Raw genomic sequence first — 24,008 nt, 5'->3', positions numbered from 1 at the left:
GGGGTGCATATTTTATGGTGGTCAGGTGTACTGGAAAGATACTTGATGATGATGACACAAAGAGTAGGCTTCCATCAGTGTGTAACTGAGAGAACTAGAGCACTCATTGGGTTATACCAGATTTCTTGCTATACACAAGAAAGACGCTATAGCATGTGGAGATAAGACATGGACTTAGGAAGAACCTGTGAATGAGTAATGCGCCCTACACACTGATATGAACGATCTTGTTCATTAATGAACATGATAACGTTCATATCTGTCAGTGTGGAGGTACCAGCGATGAACGATGTGCGGCCCCGCACTCGTTCATCGCTGGTGCCCCGTCGGCTGTGCATGCAGGCCAATATGGACGAGATCTTCCATATTTGCCTGCACTTCTACGGAGCCGGGTGATGGGGGGAGTGAAGAAACTACGTCTACCGTATCAGCGGTCGGGCAGCTCGGCGGCATATCGCCTATTAACATAAAGCTGCACTTGGAAAAAGGCCATATTGTGTTTATGAAGAAAATCTAATTCAGAACAAACCACTGAGAAAGTGATTGGCTTCATAGTTGCAAAATATTTGCTGTTCTAAAGAATCTTAGCAAATACACCCAATTATAAAGTGCAACGGAATATGCTGCACTATGGTGGTCATTCTGAGTTGTTCGCTCTGTAATTTTCTTCGCATCGCAGCGATTTTCCGCTAATTGCGCATGCGCAATGTTCGCACTGCGACTGCGCCAGGTAAATTTGCTAAGAAGTTATGTATTTTACTCACGGCATTACAAGGTTTTTCTTCGTTCTGGTGATCGTAATGTGATTGACAGGAAGTGGGTGTTTCTGGGCGGAAACTGGCCGTTTTATGGGAGTGTGTGAAAAAACGCTACCGTTTCTGGGAAAAACGCGGGAGTGGCTGGAGAAACGGGGGAGTGCCTGGGAGAACGCTGGGTGTGTTTGTGACGTCAAACCAGGAACGAAACTGACTGAACTGATCGCAGTGGCAGAGTAAGTCCCGAGCTACTCAGAAACTGCTAAGAAATTTCTATTCGCAATTTTGAGAATCTTTCGTTCGCAATTTTGCTAAGCTAAGATTCACTCCCAGTAGGCGGCGGCTTAGCGTGTGCAATGCTGCTAAAAGCAGCTTGCGAGCGAACAACTCGGAATGACCACCCATGTAAAAAGTGTTAATAAATAACTAATATACCTACAATTGGCAGCCTCGGTGTAAAGCTGTTAATAAAAGTTGATACAACCTTCCAATTTAATTTCCTGTAATATTACAAAACTAATTTTCGATTTCTTAAAATTCCAAATGAAGTTTCTTATTGCCCTATTGATGGTCATGAGATCTGGGTGAGAGAGGATTACAGGAAATGTTTGTAACAGGTGTAGAAGTTTTTGGAAGTTATTAGCGTAAATACATTTCCCAATCTAAAAAAGAAAGAGGTGTTGCCAATTTTTAAGCTCCTCAACCATCCTGATGATAATATTCAGGGTACTGATGCCATAAGTCAAAAGCACCTTTGGGCAAGTATATACCTAAATATTTTGTACTAGTAAAGGGAACCAGGACACCTCATTCTGCCCCCCTTCCCCGCTCCACCACACCTCTCACTCTGTCCTGCCCTCCTTTACTATTTCCACCACTCCACCCCTGCCCCCACTCTAGCTCCACTCCATTCCATCCACCATCCCCCTTCCCACTTTGTCTAGCCCCCTACTGCTATACTTACCCTGTTCCTGGTAGCCGGTGAGGTTCTCCTCTCCCTCACCATGGTGGCCAATGGACAGATGGCATCCATCCTGGCTCCCACTAAGCATGCATGTTGAAGATGGGACAGACCTCAGCAAATTATTATAACATGTGGTTGGCCAATACGAAGCAGTGTCTAATTTTAGATCGATTTGTGGTCGGTTTTTCATCAGTTTTAAATGAAACCTGACAAACTTTAGAACATCAAAATCGATCAACATTGATGGTTTATACATGAAACTTAAAATACACACTTAGTAAATTAGCTATTTTGACATACAAACACATCGATGCGGGTAGATTTTTGTTGGTTTTCAAACTGACCAAAAATCGACCTTTAGTAAATGTATCCCTTGGTGATACAGAAACAAAAAGAAAATTAAAGGCAAGTGTAAACAACTTCCTATTCTGCATAAACACAGCAAAGACGTCTTCAAAGATCAATACTGAGAAATCTCAAACAATAATCTACCTTTACAATAGGCCATGAGAATTGTCTCCGTATTCCACAACTGGTAGACAACATATCTCTTTCTGTCAGTCACAAGGTAATGAGCTCTTTCAATAGCAACTCAATGAAGTAAGAACATTCAAACCACAGATAACATACTTAAAAGATCCAAGGTCAGGGATGCCAATGAACCAAAGGATGTCTTGTATGTGACAATTCTCTAAATCATCTAGTTTGTCAAAAAGCTGATATAGCTGTATAGTGTGATCGTGTTGATCCATGGCATTCTGCATTGCAAGGATTGCACCGTCATAGTCATTGGTTCATTGCTCCAACTCCTCTACACGATTGGATATAGGGGTCTGATGGAAAAAAAGTGGATGGAGATAAAGTACCAGCCAATCAGCTCCTGTCATTTTTCAAACACAGCCTGTAATATGGCAATTAGGAGCTGATTGGCTGGTACTTTATCTCCGCCCACTTTATCTCCATACTAGGCTTAAGGGGGGTACTCACGGAGCGATATTCTAAGCAATCTGACTAGATTGCTTAGAATATCAGCCTGATCGCTCCGTGTGTAGCCCCCTCAGCGATAGCGATGCGCGGCCCCGCACATCGCTATCGCTGCTGCTAGATTGGCCTGCATGCAGGCCAAACTAGCGGGTTTCTCACTTCACCCGCTGGGTGAAATGAGCGGCCCCCCCGTCCCCCCGCACGCTCAGCACAGATCGCGCTGTGCTGAGCGGCGGGAGAGATGTGTGCTGAGCGGTTGGCTCAGCACACATCTCTCGTGCATCGGCCCGTCTTACATTGGGCCTTTACATTGTAAACATTGTACATTTACATTGGGCCTTTAGACTCCAAGTTTGAATTGAAACTATTTATAGAAACCTTAATATCGTAAAAAAAATGTACTCAAAGATAAAATCACATGCCAATAGAATCTGATAAGGGATGCACCAGTATGTAATCAAAAGTAGTGATGTTTGGACAAGGGTGACCATTCAGCCTTTCCATAAAAATGGAAATATTTATTTATACACAGAAATAATTACCTAAAGAGAAACAAAATCAGCTTATCTGTGTCTATGATGCTGCAAGGATATCCACCTCTAGACCATTGAGTGTTCCCTCTGGATAAGGGGTGTTCAGTCCAATAGTCAGGGCATAGTGCAGGTAAAGTTAGGTAAGTAGTTCCAATGCGTTTCGCCCCTTTCAGAGGCTTGACAAATATTTAAATTTTTTTATACACTACACTATGGAAATATCTTTTATTCATATGTAAACATCCTGAGATTGGGGATGCAAGAGAAACCAGACGACAGAGGATACTAATTGATTACAAAGGCTGGAAGCCAGTCGGATCACAGCTACTATATATGTGACAAACCAAGACATAATCACGCATGATTTATCAGAGTGCATGAACGCATGCATGTTAAGAATTACTACACTATCAGGTGCTTGTCTTTTCTTTATTTTTCACACACACACACACACACACACACACACACACACACACACACACACACGGAAATCAAATGGATGGATAAAAAAATCCAATCAATTTTGTATAAGAAAGGTCATTAGAAATGGCAATTGCCACACCACAAATCTTCCCCTGCCCTCACTCTCTCTCCCCAGCACCCTCTCTCCATATACAGCAAGTGTGGAACAGTCAGATCAGTATTTTTACTTAATTAGCAGCAGGTTGTAACATCTCCCTACATTATCACTTTCACTTTCAGCTAAAGGAGTCATTTGGTCAGTGGGGCGGCCTCTAGTGGCCACTAGCGTACATAACAGGGGTGAGGGGCAGCCATAGCCTTTTATTATATAGGGTATTTATATATATATAATAAGATTTTACTCACCGGTAAATCTATTTCTCGTAGTCCGTAGTGGATGCTGGGAACTCCGTAAGGACCATGGGGAATAGCGGCTCCGCAGGAGACTGGGCACAACTAAAGAAAGCTTTAGGACTACCTGGTGTGCACTGGCTCCTCCCCCCATGACCCTCCTCCAGACCTCAGTTAGGATACTGTGCCCGGAAGAGCAGACACAATAAGGAAGGATTTTGAATCCCGGGTAAGACTCATACCAGCCACACCAATCACACCGTATAACTCGTGATACTATACCCAGTTAACAGTATGAATAATAACTGAGCCTCTCAACAGATGGCTCAACAATAACCCTTTAGTTAAACAATAACTATCTACAAGTATTGCAGACAATCCGCACTTGGGACGGGCGCCCAGCATCCACTACGGACTACGAGAAATAGATTTACCGGTGAGTAAAATCTTATTTTCTCTGACGTCCTAGTGGATGCTGGGAACTCCGTAAGGACCATGGGGATTATACCAAAGCTCCCAAACAAGCGGGAGAGTACGGATGACTCTGCAGCACCGAATGAGCAAACTCAAGGTCCTCCTCAGCCAGGGTATCAAACTTGTATACTTTTGCAAAAATGTTTGAACCCGACCAAGTAACAGCTCGGCAAAGTTGTAAAGCCGAGACCCCTCGGGCAGCCGCCCAAGAAGAGCCCCTTTCCTCGTGGAATGGGCTTTTACAGATTTAGGGTGCGGCAGTCCAGCCGCAGAATGTGCAAGTTGAATCGTGCTACAGATCCAGCGAGCAATAGTCTGCTTAGAAGCAGGAGCACCCAGCGTGTTGGGTGCATACAGGATAAATAGCGAGTCAGTTTTCCTGACTCCAGCCGTCCTGGAAACATATATTTTCCAGGCCCTGACTACGTCCAGTAACTTGGAGTCCTCCAAGTCCCACGTAGCCGCAGGCACCACAATAGGTTGGTTCACATGAAAAGCTGATACCACCTTAGGAAGGAATTGAGAACGAGTCCTTAATTCCGCCCTATCCATATGAAAATCAGATAAGGGCTTTTGCATGACAAAACCGCCAATTCTGATACACGCTTGGCCGACGCCAAGGCAAACAGCATGACCACTTTCCACGTGAGGTATTTTAGCTCTACGGATTTAAGTGGCTCAACCCAATGCGGCTTCAGGAAATCCAACACCCCGTTGAGATCCCACGGTGCCACTAGAGGCACAAACGGGGGCTGAATATGCAGCACTCCCTTAACCAAAGTCTGAACTTCAGGCAGTGAAGCCAGTTCTTTTTGGAAGAAAATGTACAGAGCCGAAATCTGAACCTTAACGTAACCCAATTTTAGGCCCGTAGTCACTCCTGACTGTAGGAAGTGCAGAAATCGACCCAGTTGAATTTCCTCCGTTGGGGCCTTCCTGGCCTCACACCAAGCAACATATTTTTGCCATATGTGGTGATAATATTTTGCGATCACATCTTTCCTAGCCTTAATCAGCGTAGGAATGACTTCCTCCGGAATGCCTTTTCCTTTAGGATCCGGTGTTCAACCATCATGCCGTCCAACACAGCCGTGGTAAGTCTTGGAACAGGCAGGGCCCCTGCTGTAGCAGATCCTGTCTGAGCGGCAGAGGCCATGGGTCCTCTGAGATCATTTCTTGAAGTTCCGGGTACCAAGCTCTTCTTGGCCAATCCGGAACCACGAGTATAGTTCTTACTCCTCTCCTTCTTAGTATTCTCAATATCCTGGGTATGAGAGGCAAAGGAAGGAACACATACACCGACTGGTTCACCCACGGTGTTACCAGAGCGTCTACAGCTATCGCCTGAAGGTCCCTTGACCTGGCGCAATATCTTTTTAGCTTTTTGTTGAGGCGGGACGCCATCATGTCCACCTGTGGCCTTTCCCAATGGTGTACAATCATTTTGAAGACTTCTGGATGAAGTCCCCACTCTCCCGGGTGGAGGTCATGCCTGCTGAGAAAGTCTGCTTCCCAGTTGTCCACTCCGGGAATGAACACTGCTGACAGTGCTAATACATGATTTTCCGCCCATCGGAAAATCCTTGTGGCTTCTGCCATCACCATCCTGCTTCTTGTGCCGCCCTGCTGGTTTACATGGGCGACCGCCGTGATGTTGTCTGACTGGATCAGCACCGGCTGGTGTTGAAGCAGGAGTCTAGCCTGACTTAGGGCATTGTGAATGGCCCTTAGTCCCAGAATATTTATGTGTAGGGAAGTCTCCTGACTTGACCATAGTCCTTGGAAGTTTCTTCCCTGTGTGACTGCCCCCCCAGCCTTGAAGGCTGGCATCTGTGGTCACCAGGACCCAGTCCTGTATGCCGAATTTGCGGCCCTCTATAAGATGAGCACTCTGCAGCCACCACAACAGCGACACCCTGGCCCATGGAGACAGGGTTATCAGCCGATGCATCTGAAGATGCGACCCGGACCACTTGTCCAACAGATCCCACTGGAAGATCCTTGCATGGAACCTTCCGAATGGAATTTCTTCGTAAGAAGTTACCATCTTTCCCAGGACTCGCGTGCATTGATGCACCGACACCTGTATTTGTATTAGGAGGTCTCTGACTAGAGATGACAACTCCTTGGCCTTCTCCTCCGGGAGAAACCCTTTTTCCTGTTCTGCGTCCAGAACCATACCCAGGAACAGTAGACGCGTCGTAGGAACCAGCTGCGACTTTGGACTATTCAGAATCCAGCCGTGCTGTTGTAGCACTTCCCGAGATAGTGCTACTCCGACGAGCAACTGCTCCCTGGACCTCTCCTTTATAAGGAGATCGTCCAAGTACGGGATAAGTATAACTCCCTTTTTTTGAAGGAGTAACATCATTTCGGCCATTACCTTGGTAAATACCCTCGGTGCCGGGGACAGACCAACGGCAACGTCTGGAATTGGTAATGACAGTCCTGTACCACAATTTTGAGGTACTCCTGGTGAGGAGGGTAAATAGGGACATGCAGGTAAGCATCCTTGATGTCCAGTGATACCATGTAATCCCCTTCGTCCAGGCTTGCAATAACCGCCCTGAGCGATTCCATTTTGAACTTGAACCTTCGTATATAAGTGTTCAAGGATTTCAAATTTAGAATGGGTCTCACCGAACCGTCTGGTTTCGGTACCACAACATTGTGGAATAATAACCCCGGCCTTGTTGAAGGAGGGGTAACTTGATTATCACCTGCTGGAAGTACAGCTTGTGAATTGCCGCCAGTACTACCTCTCCACGAGGGCAGCAAGCAAGGCTGATTTGAGGTAACGGCGAGGGGGAGTCGCCCCAAAACTCCAGCTTGTATCCCTGTGATACTACTTGCAGAACCCAGGGATCCACCTGTGAGCGAGCCCACTGGTCGCTGAAGTTCCCGAGACGCACCCCCACCGCACCTGGCTCCACCTGTGGAGCCCCAGCGTCATGCGGTGGACTCAGAGGAAGCGGGGGAAGATTTTTGATCCTGGGAACTGGCTGTCTGGTGCAGCTTTTTCCCTCTTCCCTTGTCTCTGTGCAGAAAGGAAGCGCCTTTAACTCGCTTGCTGTTCTGAAGCCGAAAGGACTGTACCTTATAATACGGTGCTTTCTTAGGCTGTGAGGAAAACTTGAGGTAAATTTTTTCCTTCCCAGCTGTTGCTGTGGATGCGAGGTCCCAGAGACCATCCCCAAACAATACCTCACCATTAAAAGGCAGAATCTTCATGTGCCTTCTAAAGTCAGCATCGCCTGTCCACTGCCGGGTCCCTAATACCCTCCTGGCAGAATGAACATTGCAATAATTCTGGATGCCAGCCGGCAAATATCCCTCTGTGCATCCCTCATATATAAGACGACATCTTTAATATGCTCTATGGTTAGCAAATAGTATCCCTGTCCTGACAGGGTAATAGACCACGCTGCAGCAGCACTATCCATGCTGAGGCAATTGTAGGTCTCAGTATAGTACCTGAGTGTGTATATACAGACTTCAGGATAGCCTCCTGCTTTTTATCAGCAGGTTCCTTCAAAGTGGCCGTATTCTAAGACGGCAGTGCCACCTTTTTTGACAAACGTGTGAGCGCCTTATCCACCCTAGGGGATATCTCCCAACGTGACCTATCCTCTGGCGGGAAAAGGTACGCCATCAGTAACTTTTTAGAAATTACCAGTTTCTTATCGGGGGAACCCACGCTTCTTCACACACTTCATTCACTCATCTGATGGGGGAACAAAACACTGTCTGCTTTTTCTCCCCAAACATAAAACCCCTTTTTTTGTGGTACCTGGGTTAATGTCAGAAATGTGTAACACATTTTTCATTGCCGAGATCATGCAACGGATGTTCCTAGTAGATTGCGTATATGTCTCAACCTCGTCGACACTGGAGTCAGACTCCGTGTCGACATCTGTGTCTGCCATCTGAGGTAGCTGGCGTTTTTGAGCCCCTGATGGCCTTTGAGACGCCTGGGCAGGCGCGGGCTGAGAAGCCGGCTGTCCCACAGCTGTTACGTCATCCAGCCTTTTATGTAAGGAGTTGACACTGTCGGTTAATACCTTCCACCTATCCATCCACTCTGGTGTCGGCCCCACAGGGGGCGACATCACATTTATCGGCATCTGCTCCGCCTCCACATAAGCCTCCTCATCAACCATGTCGACACAGCCGTACCGACACACCGCACACACACAGGGAATGCTCTGACTGAGGACAGGACCCCACAAAGTCCTTTGGGGAGACAGAGAGAGAGTATGCCAGCACACACCAGAGCGCTATATAATGCAGGGATTTACACTACCCACAGTGATTTTTCCCTTATAGCTGCTATAATACACAGATTTGCGCCTAAATTTAGTGCCCCCCCTCTCTTTTTAACCCGTTGAGCTTGAAAACTACAGGGGAGAGCCTGGGGAGCTGTCTTCCAGCTGCACTGTGAAGAGAAAATGGCGCCAGTGTGCTGAGGGAGATAGCCCCGCCCCTTTTTCGGCGGACTTTCTCACGGTTTTTATGGATCTCTGGCAGGGGTATTTTTCACATATATAGCCTCTAGGACTATATATTGTGATTAATTTGCCAGCCAAGGCGTTAATATTGCTGCTCAGGGCGCCCCCCCCCCCCCCAGCGCCCTGCACCCATCAGTGACCGGAGTGTGAGCTGTGAGGTGTGCATGAGGAGCAATGGCGCACAGCTGCAGTGCTGTGCGCTACCTTGTTGAAGACTGAAGTCTTCTGCCGCCGATTTTCAGGACCATCTTCGTGCTTCTGGCTCTGTAAGGGGGACGGCGGCGCGGCTCCGGGACCGAACGATCGAGGTCGGGTCCTGTGTTCGATCCCTCTGGAGCTAATGGTGTCCAGTAGCCTAAGAAGCCCAAACTATCTCCAGTCAGGTAGGTTCGCTTCTTCTCCCTTTAGTCCCTCGTAGTAGTGAGTCTGTTGCCAGCAGATCTCACTGAAAATAAAAAACCTAAAATATACTTTCTTTTCTAAGAGCTCAGGAGAGCCCCTAGTGTGCATCCAGCTCAGCCGGGCACAAGATTCTAACTGAGGTCTGGAGGAGGGTCATGGGGGGAGGAGCCAGTGCACACCAGGTAGTCCTAAAGCTTTCTTTAGTTGTGCCCAGTCTCCTGCGGAGCCGCTATTCCCCATGGTCCTTACGGAGTTCCCAGCATCCACTAGGACGTCAGAGAAATATATATATATATATATATATATATATATATACTGTATATGTACTGTATATATATCACATTGATTCATTATTATTATTATTATTATTATCCTTTATTTATGTGGCGCCACAAGGGATCCGCAGTGCCAAGTACACAGTACATAATCACTAGATGGTTTGGCCAAGAGTTAAGCTGCCCATCTGATGCAGGATCACAACAGTCCCTTGGATCACACTGCAGTTAATGTAGTACAGGTGCAGTGCCTTCCATATATCAGCAGATGCAAATGCTGTTTAAACGTGAAGTGCTCTTGATAGGTGCAGAGTAGCCATACCCGTTATGTAGATTTTTTCTGGTATTTATTTGGCTGGTATGGGAAATTCTCTTAATGTGGCTGCTTCCAATCTGCAGTGTTGGCATTGCTGTGGTCATATGCATGCAAGCCACGGAATGGAGCTTGCGCCGGTGGTCTCCTCCTTCCTAGTGTTGTCTAATCTGTCCTTATCTTGGGGTCCTGCCGTTCTGCAGTTTGAGAAGCTGAAGGCTCCTACATGCTTCACCTGTGCACCAGGCTTCATCAGGGAGGACCTCAGCTTTAATTGGGTTGCCTTTTATCTGGTGCTTTAATTTGTGTCATTTGGTTGTGATGTATCCCATTGTGGTTATAGGCTGTGATCTTAAGATAGTAAAAGTATCTAGTTCTTCAACTGGTTTAATTATCCAATTACCACAACATTTATCCATTAGTTTAACAGGTGTTGAGTATATAGTGGTGTATACTACTAATGACACCTTTTGAAAAACTTTCTAACGTGGAATAAACTGGTATACATAAATGGATAAAGGTGATTTTAGGGTCCTCATTATATTGACCCTTTTATTTGTAATAATTTATTTTGCAAAGAAAAGGCAATAGCAAATACATTGTGCTATATCCCTTATGATATGAGGCTGTAGTCTTAAGCTTTAAAGACAAAAGTTAAGGTGTGTACACACGGTGAGATCTTTACTATGCCCGATTTTGACTATGCGATTTCCCTTGAACTCCCCCAGAGCCCAGATAGCACAGATAATACAGATTTTGACTATCTGTGCGTGAGATTTTGTCTATGTACAATTCTAAGTGCCAATTTTGACTATACTTTGCACTAGATAGAACACTAGATAGTCAAGATTGACTTGCCTACACAGTCTGTCTAGCTTTATGATAACGACCCTACAGGAGTGCGCACCGTGTGTACACACCTTAAGAAGGAAACAAATAAGACCACAGAATAAAGAGGGGGGGAAAATGTAGGGAAGAATATCTATCTATCTATCTATCTATCTATCTATCTATCTATCTATCTATCTATCTATCTATCTATCTATCTATCTATCTATCTATCTATCCATCCATCTATCTATCTACATATATATATATATATATATATATATATATATATCCTTGTGCTTTAACCCCGGCACTCACTTTCTCCGCAGCGGGATATAGCTTGCTCCTGTGCCTTCCCCATCCGCAGGTTCCCCTCCGGTGTAGATAAACAGAAAAAGAAAGAGGCGGCACTCGGAGACTTGCAAATAAAGGTGTATTCACAGTGGCATCTACGTTTCGGGGACCAAACTCCTGACGAAGGGGAGTTTGGTCCCCGAAACGTAGATGCCACTGTGAATACACCTTTATTTGCAAGTCTCCGAGTGCCGCCTCTTTCTTTTTCTGTTTATATATATATATATATATATATTATTAGTGATGAGCGGGTTCGGATCCTCGGGATCTGAACCCGCCCGAACTTCACCTTTTTTTGCACGGGTCCGAGCAACTCGGATCCTCCCGCCTTACTCGGTTAACCCGAGCGCGCCAGAACGTCTTCATCCCGCTGTCGGATTCTCGCGAGATTCGTATTCTATATAAGGAGCCGCGCGTCGCCGCCATTTTTCACTCGTGCATTGGAGATGATCGTGAGAGGACGTGGCTGGCGTCCTCTCAGTTTCTATGTTCAGTGGGCTGCAAATATCTCTGCTCAGTGTGCTGCAAATATCTGTGCTCAGTGTGCTGCAAATATCTGTGCTCAGTGTGCTGCAAGTGCAAATATCTACGTTCTCTGCCTGAAAAACGCTCCATGTCTGTGCTCAGTGTGCTGCAAATATCTGTGCTCAGTGTGCTAATTGCTTTATTGTGGGGACTGGGGACCAGCAGTATTATATAGTAGGAGGACAGTGCAGAGTTTTGCTGACCAGTAATCACCAGTATTATACGTTCTCTGCCTGAAAAACGCTCCATATCTGTGCTGAATTGTAGTATATAGTAGGAGGACAGTGCAGAATTTTGCTGACCACCAGTATAACTATATATATAGCAGTACGGTACAGTAGTTCACTGCTCTACCTCTGTGTCGTCAAGTATACTATCCCATCCATACCTGTGGTGCATTTCAGTTTTGCACAGTTTGCTGACCACCAGTATATAATATATAGCACTACGGTACAGAAGGCCACTGCTCTACCTACCTCTGTGTCGTCAAGCATATATCCATCCATACCTGTGGTGCATTTCAGTTTTGCACAGTTTGCTGACCACCAGTATATAATACAGGTTGAGTATCCCTTATCCAAAATGCTTGGGACCAGAAGAATTTTGGATATCGGATTTTTCCGTATTTTGGAATAATTGCATACTATAATGAGATATCATGGCGATGGGACATAAGTCTAAGCACAGAGTGCATTTATGTTTCATATACACCTAATACACACAGCCTTAAGGTCATTTTAGCCAATATTTTAATAACTTTGTGCATTAAACAAAGTGTGTGTACATTCACACAAATCATTTATGTTTCATATACACCTTGTACACACAGCCTGAAGGTCATTTAATACAATATTTTTAATAACTGTGTATTAAACAAAGTTTGTACACTTTGAGCCATCAGAAAACAAAGGTTTCACTATCTCACTCTCACTGAAAAAATTCCGTAATTCGGAATATTCCGTATTTCGGAATATTTGGATATGGGATACTCAACCTGTATATAGCAGTACGGTACAGTAGGCCACTGCTCTACCTACCTCTGTGTCGTCAAGTATACTATCCATCCATACCTGTGGTACATTTCAGTTTTGCACAGTTTGCTGACCACCAGTATATAATATATAGCAGTACGGTACAGAAGGCCACTGCTCTACCTACCTCTGTGTCGTCAAGTATACTATCCATCCATACCTGTGGTGCATTTCAGTTTTGCACAGTTTGCTGACCACCAGTATATAATATATAGCAGTACGGTACAGAAGGCCACTGCTCTACCTATCTCTGTGTCGTCAAGTATACTATCCATCCATACCTGTGGTGCATTTCAGTTTTGCACAGTTTGCTGACCACCAGTATATAATATATAGCAGTACGGTACAGTAGGCCACTGCTCTACCTACCTCTGTGTCGTCAAGTATACTATCCATCCATACCTGTGGTGCATTTCAGTTTTGCACAGTTTGCTGACCACCAGTATATAATATATAGCAGAACGGTACAGTAGGCCACTGCTCTACCTACCTCTGTGTCGTCAAGTATACTATCCATCCATACCTGTGGTGCATTTCAGTTTTGCACAGTTTGCTGACCACCAGTATATAATATATAGCAGTACGGTACAGAAGGCCACTGCTCTACCTACCTCTGTGTTGTCAAGTATACTATCCCATCCATACCTGTGGTGCATTTCAGTTTTGCACAGTTTGCTGACCACCAGTATATAATATATAGCAGTACGGTACAGTAGGCCACTGCTTCTACCTACCTCTGTGTCGTCAAGTATACTATCCATCCATACCTGTGGTGCATTTCAGTTTTGCACAGTTTGCTGACCACCAGTATATAACATATAGCAGTACGGTACAGTAGGCCACTGCTTCTACCTACCTCTGTGTCGTCAAGTATACTATCCATCCATACCTGTGGTGCATTTTAGTTTTGCACAGTTTGCTGACCACCAGTATATAATATATAGCAGTACGGTACAGAAGGCCACTGCTCTACCTACCTCTGTGTCGTCAAGTATACTATCCATCCATACCTGTGGTGCATTTCAGTTTTGCACAGTTTGCTGACCACCAGTATATAATATATAGCAGTATGGTACAGTAGGCCACTGCTCTACCTACCTCTGTGTCGTCAAGTATACTATCCATCCATACCTGTGGTGCATTTCAGTTTTGCACAGTTTGCTGACCACCAGTATATAATATATAGCAGTACGGTACAGTAGGCCACTGCTCTACCTACCTCTGTGTCATCAAGTATACTATCCATCCATACCTGTGGTGCATTTCAGTTTTGCGCAGTATATATAGTAGTAGGCCATTGCTATTGATATATTACTGGCATATAATTCCACACATTAAAAAATGGAGAACAAAAATGTGGAGGGTAAAATAAGATTTTACTTACCAGTAAATCTATTTCTCATAGTCCGTAGTGGATGCTGGGGACTCCGTAAGGACCATGGGGATAGACGGGCTCTGCAGGAGACATGGGCACTTTAAGAAAGAATTTAGGTTCTGGTGTGCACTGGCTCCTCCCTCTATGCCCCTCCTCCAGACCTCAGTTAGAGAAACTGTGCCCAGAAGAGCTGACAGTACAAGGAAAGGATTTTGGTAATCCAGGGCAAGACTCATACCAGCCACACCAATCACACCGCATAACATGAGTTTATAACAACCAGTCAACAGTATGACAAACAACAGAGCATCAGGTCAAACCCTGATGCAACCATACATAACCCTTATTGAAGCAATAACTATATACAAGCATTGCAGAAGAAGTCCGCACTTGGGACGGGCGCCCAGCATCCACTACGGACTACGAGAAATAGATTTACCGGTAAGTAAAATCTTATTTTCTCTAACGTCTTAGTGGATGCTGGGGACTCCGTAAGGACCATGGGGATTATACCAAAGCTCCCAAACGGGCGGGAGAGTGCGGATGACTCTGCAGCACCGATTGAGCAAATAAGAGGTCCTCCTCAGCCAGGGTATCAAACTTGTAGAACTTTGCAAAAGTGTTTGAACCTGACCAAGTAGCCGCTCGGCAAAGTTGTAATGCCGAGACCCCTCGGGCAGCCGCCCAAGAAGAGCCCCCCTTCCTAGTGGAATGGGCCTTAACTGATTTTGGCAGCGGCAATCAAGCTGCAGAATGAGCCTGCTGAACTGTGTTACAGATCCAGCGAGCAATAGTTTGCTTTGAAGCAGGAGCACCCAGCTTGTTGGATGCATACAGGATAAACAACGACTCTGTTTTCCTGACCCTAGCCGTTCTGGCTACATAAACCTTCAAAGCCCTGACCACATCAAGCAACTCGGAATCCTCCAAGTCACGAGTAGCCACAAGCACCACAATAGGTTGGTTTATATGAAAAAATGAAACCACTTTCGGCAGAAATTGTGGACGGGTCCGCAATTCTGCTCTATCCACATGGAAAACCAGATAGGGGCTTTTATGTGACAAAGCCGCCAACTCTGACACACGCCTAGCCGAAGCCAAGGCTAATAGCATGAACACCTTCTAGGTGAGATATTTCAACTCCACCGTTTTAAGTGGTTCAAATTCAAACCAGTGGGATTTCAGGAAACTTAACACCTTAAGATCCCAAGGTGCCACTGGAGGCACAAAAGGAGGCTGAATATGCAGCACTCCCTTTACAAACGTCTGAACTTCAGGTAGAGAAGCCAGCTCCTTTTGAAAGAAAATGGATAGGGCCGAAATCTGGACCTTAATGGAACCCAATTTTAGGCCCAAATTCACTCCGGACTGTAGGAAGTGAAGGAAACGGCCCAGCTGGAATTCCTCCGTAGGAGCATTCCTGGCCTCACAGCAATAAACATATTTTCGCCATATACGGTGATAATGTTGAGCTGTCACGTCCTACCTAGCTTTTATCAGCGTAGGAATGACCTCATCTGGAATGCCTTTCTCTGCTAGGATCCGGCGTTCAACCGCCATGTCATCAAACGCAGCCGCGGTAAGTCTTGGAACAGACAGGGCCCCTGTTGCAACAGGTCCTGTCTTAGAGGAAGAGGCCATGGGTCCTCTGTGAGCATTTCTTGCAGATTTGTATACCAAGTCCTTCGTGGCCAATCCGGAACAATGAGGATTGTTCTCACTCCTCTTTTTCTTATTATCCTCAGCACCTTGGGTATGAGAGGAAGAGGAGGAAATACATAGACCGACTGGAACACACACGGTGTCACCAGGGCGTCCACAGCTACCGCCTGAGGGTCTCTTGACCTGGCGCAATACCTCTGTAGCTTTTTGTTGAGGCGGGATGCCATCATGTCCACCTGTGGCAGTTCCCACCAACTTGTCTTCTGTGCGAAGACTTCCTGATGAAGTCCCCACTCTCCCGAGTGGAGGTCGTGTCTGCTGAGGAAGTCTGCTTCCCAGTTGTCCACTCCCGGGATGAACACTGCTGACAGTGCGCTTACGTGATTCTCCGCCCAGCGAAGAATTCTGGTGGCTTCGCCATCGCCACCCTGCTCCTTGTGCCGCCTTGTCGGTTTACATGAGCCACTGCGGTGAGGTTGTCTGACTGAATCAGAACCGGTAGGTCGCGAAGCAGGGTCTCCGCTTGACGTAGGGCGTTGTATATGGCCCTTAGTTCCAGGATGTTGATGTGAAGGCAAGTCTCCTGACTTGACCACAGACCTTGGAAATGTCTTCCCTGTGTGACTGCTCCCCAACCTCGGAGGCTTGCATCCGTGGTCACCAGGACCCAGTCCTGAATGCCGAATCTGCGGCCCTCGAGAAGGTGAGCACTCTGCAGCCACCACAGGAGTAACACCCTGGCCCTGGGGGATAGGGTGATTAACCGATGCATCTGAAGATGTGATCCAGACCACTTGTCCAGTAAGTCCCATTGAAAGGTCCTCGCATGGAACCTGCCGAAGGAAATGGCCTCGTATGATGCCACCATCTTTCCCAGGACTCGAGTGCAGTGATGCACTGACACCTGTTTTGGTTTTAATAGGTTCCTGACCAGTGTCATGAGTTCCTGAGCTTTCTCTATCGGGAGATAAACCCTTTTCTGGTCTGTGTCTAGAATCATGCCCAGGAAAGGCAGACGAGTCGTAGGAACCAACTGCGACTTTGGAATATTTAGAATCCAGCCGTGTTGCCGTTACACTTCCAGAGAAGTGCTACGCTGATCAGCAACTGCTCTCTTGATCCCGCTTTTATGAGGGGATCGTCCAAGTATGGGATAATTGCGACCCCTTGCTTCCGCAGGAGTACCATCATTTCCGCCATTACCTTGGTAAATATTCTCGGTGCCGTGGAGAGACCAAACAGCAACGTCTGAAATTGTTAATGACAATCCTGTACCACAGATCTGAGTTACGCCTGATGAGGTGGATAAATGGGGACATGAAGGTATGCATCCTTTATGTCCAGAGACACCATAAAATCCCCCCCTTCCAGGCTTGCGATGACCGCTCTCAGCGATTCCGTCTTGAACTTGAACCTTTTCAGGTATATGTTCAGGGATTTTAAATTCAATATGGGTCTGACCGAACCGTCCGGTTTCGGGACTACAAACATGGTCTAATAATAACCCCCTCCTTGTTGAAGGAGGGGAACCTTGACCACCACCTGTTGAAGATACAATTTGCGAATTGCAGTTAACACTATTTCCCTCTCGTGGGGGGAAGCTGGTAGGGCCGATTTGAGGTATCGTGAGGGGGCATCTCTTCGAATTCCAGCTTGTATCCCTGAGACACAATATCTATTGCCCAGGGATCCAACTGGGAGTAAACCCACTTGTGGCTGAAATTTCGAAGACGTGCCCCCACCGGGCCTAGCTCTGCCTGTGGAGCCCCAGCGTCATGCGGTGGATTTTGTAGAGGCCGGGGAGGACTTCTGCTCCTGGGAACTAGCTGTGTTGTGCAGCTTCTTTCCTCTGCCCCTGCCTCTGGCAAGAAAGGACGCACCTCGGACTTTCTTGTTTCTTTGTGATCGAAAGGACTGCATTTGATAATGTCGTGCTTTCTTAGGCTGTGCGGGAATATAAGGCAAAAGATCAGAAATACCAGCTATAGCTTTGGAGACCAGGTCCGAGAGCCCTTCTCCACACAATTCCTTAGCCTTGTAAGGTAAACCTTCCATATGCCTCTTTTAGTCGGCATCACCTGTCCATTGCATGTTCCACAGGACACGTCTAGCAGAAATCGACATAGCGTTGACTCTAGAACCCAGTAGACTAATGTCTCTTTGGGCATGTTTTATATATATATATATATATATATATAAGACAGCATCTTTTATATATATATATATATATATATATATACACATATATATATATATATATATATACATACTAGGGTCTCAATCTCTGCTGATAAGGTATCTGTCCACGCTGCTACAGCGCTATAAACCCATGCCGACACAATCGCCGGTCTGAGTAGTGTACCAGAATGTGTGTAAATGGACTTCAAAGTACTTTCACTGCATATTATCTGCAGCAGGATCCCTGAGGATAGCTGTTAAGTCAGCGCTACCTTTTGGGTAAACGTGACAAGCTTTGTCCACCCTAGGGGAAGATTCCCATCGTATCCTGGCCCTAATAGGGAAAGGATACTCCCTGAGAATTCTTTGTGGGAAACTGCAGTCTCTTGTCTGGAGATTCCCGCTCTTTTTCTTCATGAGAGGAGGGAAATTTACCTCAGCTTTCTTCCCCTTAAACATGTGTACCCTCGTGTCAGGGACAGATGAGTCATCAGTGATATGCAAAACATCTTTCATTACAATAATCGTATATTGAATACTTTCCTGCCATTTTGGCTGTAACTTTGCATTATCGTAGTCGACACTGGAGTCAGACTCCGTGTCGATATCAGTGTCTATTATTTTGGATAGTGAGCGTTGTGAGACTCTGAAGGTCTCTGCGACATAGGGACAGACATGGGTAGATTCCCTGTCTGTTCTCTAATCTTTTGTGCAATAAATTTACCTTAGCACTTAATTTCACATATCCAAACAGGTGTCAGCGTTGTCGACGGAGACACCACTCACACACACATTTGCTCCATCTCCTCCTTAGGGGAGCCTTTTACCTCAGACATGTCGACACACACGTACCGACACACCACACACTCAGGGAATGCTCATCTGAAGATAATTCCTCCACAAGGCCCTTTGGAGAGACAGAGAGAGTGAGTATGCCAGCACACAACCCAGCGCTATATGACCCAGGAAAAACACAGCAATTTAATGTTTACCCAGTAGCGCTGTTATTATCTGCGCCGAATTATGTGCCCCCCCCCTCTTCTTTAAAACCCTCTCTTCTACCATGGTATAAGCAGGGGAGAGTCCGGGGAGCTTCCTCTCAGCGGTGCTGTGGAGAAAAACATGGCGCTGGTGAGTGCTGAGGGAGAAGCCCCGCCCCCTCAACGGCGGGCTTCTGTCCCGCTAAAAGTGTAAAATTGGCGGGGGCTCATGCATATATACAGTGTACAGTTGTATATATGCTCCTTTTGCCAAGTAAGAGGTTTATATTGCTGCCCAGGGCGCCCCCCCCCCCCTGCACCCTGCACCCTTACAGTGACCGGAGTATGTGAGGTGTGTGGGAGCAATGGCGCACAGCTGCAGTGCTGTGCGTTACCTCAGTGAAGATCACGGAGTCTTCTGCCGCCTGTGAAGTCTTCTTTGCTTCTCATACTCACCCGGCTTCTGTCTTCCGGCTCTGCGAGGGGGATGGCTGCGCGGCTCTGGGATCGGACGGCGAGGGTGAGATCCTGCGTACGATCCCTCTGGAGCTAATTGTGTCCAGTAGCCTAAGAAGCAGGACCTAGCATCAGAGAGTAGGGCTGCTTCTCTCCCCTCTGTCCCACGATGCAGGGAGTCTGTTGCCAGCAGAGCTCCCTGAAAATAAAAAACCTAACAAAATACTTTCTCTCAGCAAACTCAGGAGAGCTCACTGAAAAGCACCCAGCTCGTCTGGGCACAGTATCAAACTGAGGTCTGGAGGAGGGGCATAGAGGGAGGAGCCAGTGCACACCAGCCCATGTCTCCTGCGGAGCCCGTCTATCCCCATGGTCCTTACGGAGTCCCCAGCATCCACTAGGACGTTAGACAAAATAGGGAAAGATCAAGATCCACTTCCACCTCGTGCTGAAGCTGCTGCCACTAGTCATGGCCGAGACGATGAAATGCCATCAACGTCGTCTGCCAAGGCCGATGCCCAATGTCATAGTAGAGAGCATGTAAAATCCCAAAAAATAAAGCTCAGTAAAATGACCCAAAAGTCTAAATCAAAATCATCTGAGGAGAAGCGTAAACTTGCCAATGTGCCATTTACGACACGGAGTGGCAAGGAACGGCTGAGGGCCTGGCCTATGTTCATGGCTAGTGGTTCAGCTTCACATGAGGATGGAAGCACTCATCCTCCTGCTAGAAAACTTAAAAGAGTTAAGATGGCAAAAGCACAGCAAAGAACTGTGCGTTCTTCTAAATCACAAATCCCCAAGGAGAGTCCAATTGTGTCGGTTGCGATGCCTGACCTTCCCAACACTGGACGGGAAGAGGTGGCGCCTTCCACCATTTGCACGCCCCCTGCAAGTGCTGGAAGGAGCACCCACAGTCCAGTTCCTGATAGTCAAATTGAAGATGTCACTGTTGAAGTACACCAGGATGAGGATATGGGTGTTGCTGGCGCTGGGGAGGAAATTGACAAGGAGGATTCTGATGGTGAGGTGGTTTGTTTAAGTCAGGCACCCGGGGAGACACCTGTTGTCCGTGGGACGAATATGGCCATTGACATGCCTGGTCAAAATACAAAAAAAAATCACCTCTTCGGTGTGGAATTATTTCAACAGAAATGCGGACAACTGGTGTCAAGCCGTGTGTTGCCTTTGTCAAGCTGTAATAAGTAGGGGTAAGGACGTTAACCACCTAGGAACATCCTCCCTTATACGTCACCTGGACCGCATTCATCAGAAGTCAGTGACAAGTTCAAAAACTTTGGGTGACAGCGGAAGCAGTCCACTGACCACTTAATCCCTTCCTCTTGTAACCAAGCTCCTGCAAACCACACCACCAACTCCCTCAGTGTCAATTTCCTCCTTAGACAGGAAAGCCAATAGTCCTGCAGGCCATGTCACTGTCAAGTCTGACGAGTCCTCTCCTGCCTGGGATTCCTTCGATGCATCCTTGAGTGTAACACCTGCTGCTGCTGGCGCTGCTGTTGTTGCTGCTGGGAGTCGATCGTCATCCCAGAGGGGAAGTCGGAAGACCACTTGTACTACTTCCAGTAAGCAATTGACTGTCCAACAGTCCTTTGCGAGGAAGATGAAATATCACAGTAGTCATCCTGCTGCAAAGCGGATAACTCAGGCCTTGGCAGTCTGGGTGGTGAGAAACGTGTTTCCGGTATCCACCGTTAATTCACAGGGAACTAGAGACTTGATTGAGGTACTGTGTCCCCGGTACCAAATCCCATCTAGGTTCCATTTCTCTAGGCAGGCGATACCGAAAATGTACACAGATGTCAGAAAAAGAGTCACCAGTGTCCTAAAAAATGCAGTTGTACCCAATGTCCACTTAACCACGGACATGTGGACAAGTGGAGCAGGGCAGAGTCAGGACTATATGACTGTGACAGCCCACTGGGTAGATGTATTGCCTCCCGCAGCAAGAACAGCAGCGGCGGCACCAGTAGCAGCATCTCGCAAACGCCAACTCGTTCCTAGGCAGGCTACGCTTTGTATCACCGCTTTCCATAAGAGGCACACAGCTGACAACCTCTTACGGAAACTGAGGAACATCATCGCAGAATGGCTTACCCCAATTGGACTCTCCTGGGGATTTGTGACATCGGACAACGCCACCAATATTGTGCGTGCATTACATGTGGGCAAATTCCAGCATGTCCCATGTTTTGCACATACATTGAATTTGGTGGTGCAGAATTATTTAAAAAACGACAGGGGCGTGCAATAGATGCTGTCGGTGGCCCGAAGAATTGCCGGCCACTTTCGGCATTCAGCAACCGCGTGCCGAAGACTGGAGCACCAGCAAACACTCCTGAACCTGCCCTGCCATCATCTGAAGCAAGAGGTGGTAATGAGGTGGAATTCAACCCTCTATATGCTTCAGAGGATGGAGGAGCAGCAAACAGCCATTCAAGCCTATACGTCTGCCTACGATATAGGCAAAGGAGGGGGAATGCACCTGACTCAAGCGCAGTGGAGAATGATTTCAACGTTGTGCAAGGTTCTGCAACCCTTTGAACTTGCCACACGTGAAGTCAGTTCAGACACTGCCAGCCTGAGTCAGGTCATTCCCCTCATCAGGCTTTTGCAGAAGAAGCTGGAGACATTGAAGGAGGAGCTAAAACAGAGCGATTCCGCTAGGCATGTGGGACTTGTGGATGGAGCCCTTAATTCGCTTAACCAGGATTCACGGGTGGTCAAGCTGTTGAAATCAGAGCACTACATTTTGGCCACCGTGCTCGATCCTAGATTTAAAACCTACGTTGTATCTCTCTTTCCGGCTGACACAAGTCTGCAGCGGTACAAAGACCTGCTGGTGAGAAAATTGTCAAGTCAAGCGGAACTTGACCCGTCAACAGCTCCTCCTTCACATTCTGGGAGTGCGAGGAAAAGGCTAAGAATTCCGAGCCCACCCGCTGGCGGTGATGCAGGGCAGTCTGGAGTGAGTGCTGACATCTGGTCCGGACTGAAGGACCTGCCAACGATTACTGACATGTCGTCTACTGTCACTGCATATGATTCTCTCACCATTGAAAGAATGGTGGAGGATTATATAAGTGACCGCATCCAAGTAGGCACGTCAGACAGTCCGTACGTTTACTGGCAGGAAAAAGAGGCAATTTGGAGGCCCTTGCACAAACTGGCTTTATTTTACCTAAGTTTCCCCCCCTCCAGTGTGTACTCCGAAAGAGTGTTTAGTGCAGCCGCTCACCTTGTCAGCAATCGGCGTACGAGGTTACTTCCAGAAAATGTGGAGAAGATGATGTTCATCAAAATGAATTATAATCAATTCCTCCGTGGAGACATTCACCAGCAATTGCCTCCTGAAAGTACACAGGGACCTGAGATGGTGGATTCCAGTGGGGACGAATTAATAATCTGTGAGGAGGGGGATGTACACAGTGAAAGGGGTGAGGAATCGGAGGAAGAGGAGGAGGTGGACATCTTGCCTCTGTAGAGCCAGTTTGTGCAAGGAGAGATTGATTGCTTCTTTTTTGGTGGGGGCCCAAACCAACCAGTCATTTCAGTCACAGTCGTGTGGCAGACCCTGTCGCTGAAATGATGGGTTTGTTAAAGTTTGCATGTCCTGTTTATACAACATAAGGGTGGGTGGGAGGGCCCAAGGACAATTCCATCTTGCACCTCTTTTTTCTTTCATTTTTCTTTGCGTCATGTGCCGTTTGGGGGGTGTTTTTTGGAAGGGACATCCTGCGTGACACTGCAGTGCCACTCCTAGATGGGCCAGGTGTTTGTGTCGGCCACTTGGGTCGCTTAGCTTAGTCACACAGCTACCTCATTGCGCCTCTTTTTTTCTTTGCATCATGTGCTGTTTGGGGACTATTTTTTTGAAGTGCTATCCTGTCTGACACTGCAGTGCCACTCCTAGATGGGCCAGGTGTTTGTGTCGGCCACTTGGGTTGCTTAGCTTAGTCACACAGCTACCTCATTGCGCCTCTTTTTTTCTTTGCATCATGTGCTGTTTGGGGACTATTTTTTTGAAGTGCCATCCTGTCTGACACTGCAGTGCCACTCCTAGATGGGCCAGGTGTTTGTGTCGGCCACTTGGGTCGCTTATCTTAGTCACACAGCTACCTCATTGCGCCTCTTTTTTTCTTTGCATCATGTGCTGTTTGGGGACTATTTTTTTAAAGTGCCATCCTGTCTGACACTGCAGTGCCACTTCTAGATGGGCCAGGTGTTTGTGTCGGCCACTTGGGTCGCTTAGCTTAGTCATCCAGCGACCTCGGTGCAAATTTTAGGACTAAAAATAATATTGTGAGTTGTGAGGTGTTCAGAATAGACTGAAAATGAGTGGAAATTATGGTTATTGAGGTTAATAATACTATGGGATCAAAATGACCCCCAAATTCTATGATTTAAGCTGTTTTTGAGGGTTTTTTGTAAAAAAACACCCGAATCCAAAACACACCCGAATCCGACAAAAAGTTTTCAGGGAGGTTTTGCCAAAACGCGTCCGAATCCAAAACACGGCCGCGGAACCGAATCCAAAACCAAAACACAAAACCCGAAAAATTTCCGGTGCACATCAC

At 46.8% G+C, this 24,008-nt stretch overlaps 1 protein-coding gene across 4 annotated transcripts in view; it reads right to left on the bottom strand.

Annotated features, from left to right (window-relative positions):
* LOC135056747 (inactive heparanase-2-like) overlaps positions 1-24,008 on the bottom strand; it is a 487,019-nt gene that overhangs the window by 203,071 nt on the left and 259,940 nt on the right. The window lies entirely within an intron of this gene.

The sequence above is a fragment of the Pseudophryne corroboree genome, chromosome 3 (assembly GCF_028390025.1).
Source record: "Pseudophryne corroboree isolate aPseCor3 chromosome 3, aPseCor3.hap2, whole genome shotgun sequence".
NCBI classification, from domain to species: domain Eukaryota; kingdom Metazoa; phylum Chordata; class Amphibia; order Anura; family Myobatrachidae; genus Pseudophryne; species Pseudophryne corroboree.
The sequence above is the reverse complement of the archived record's forward strand: the minus strand, read 5'-3'. Positions and strand labels throughout refer to the sequence as shown.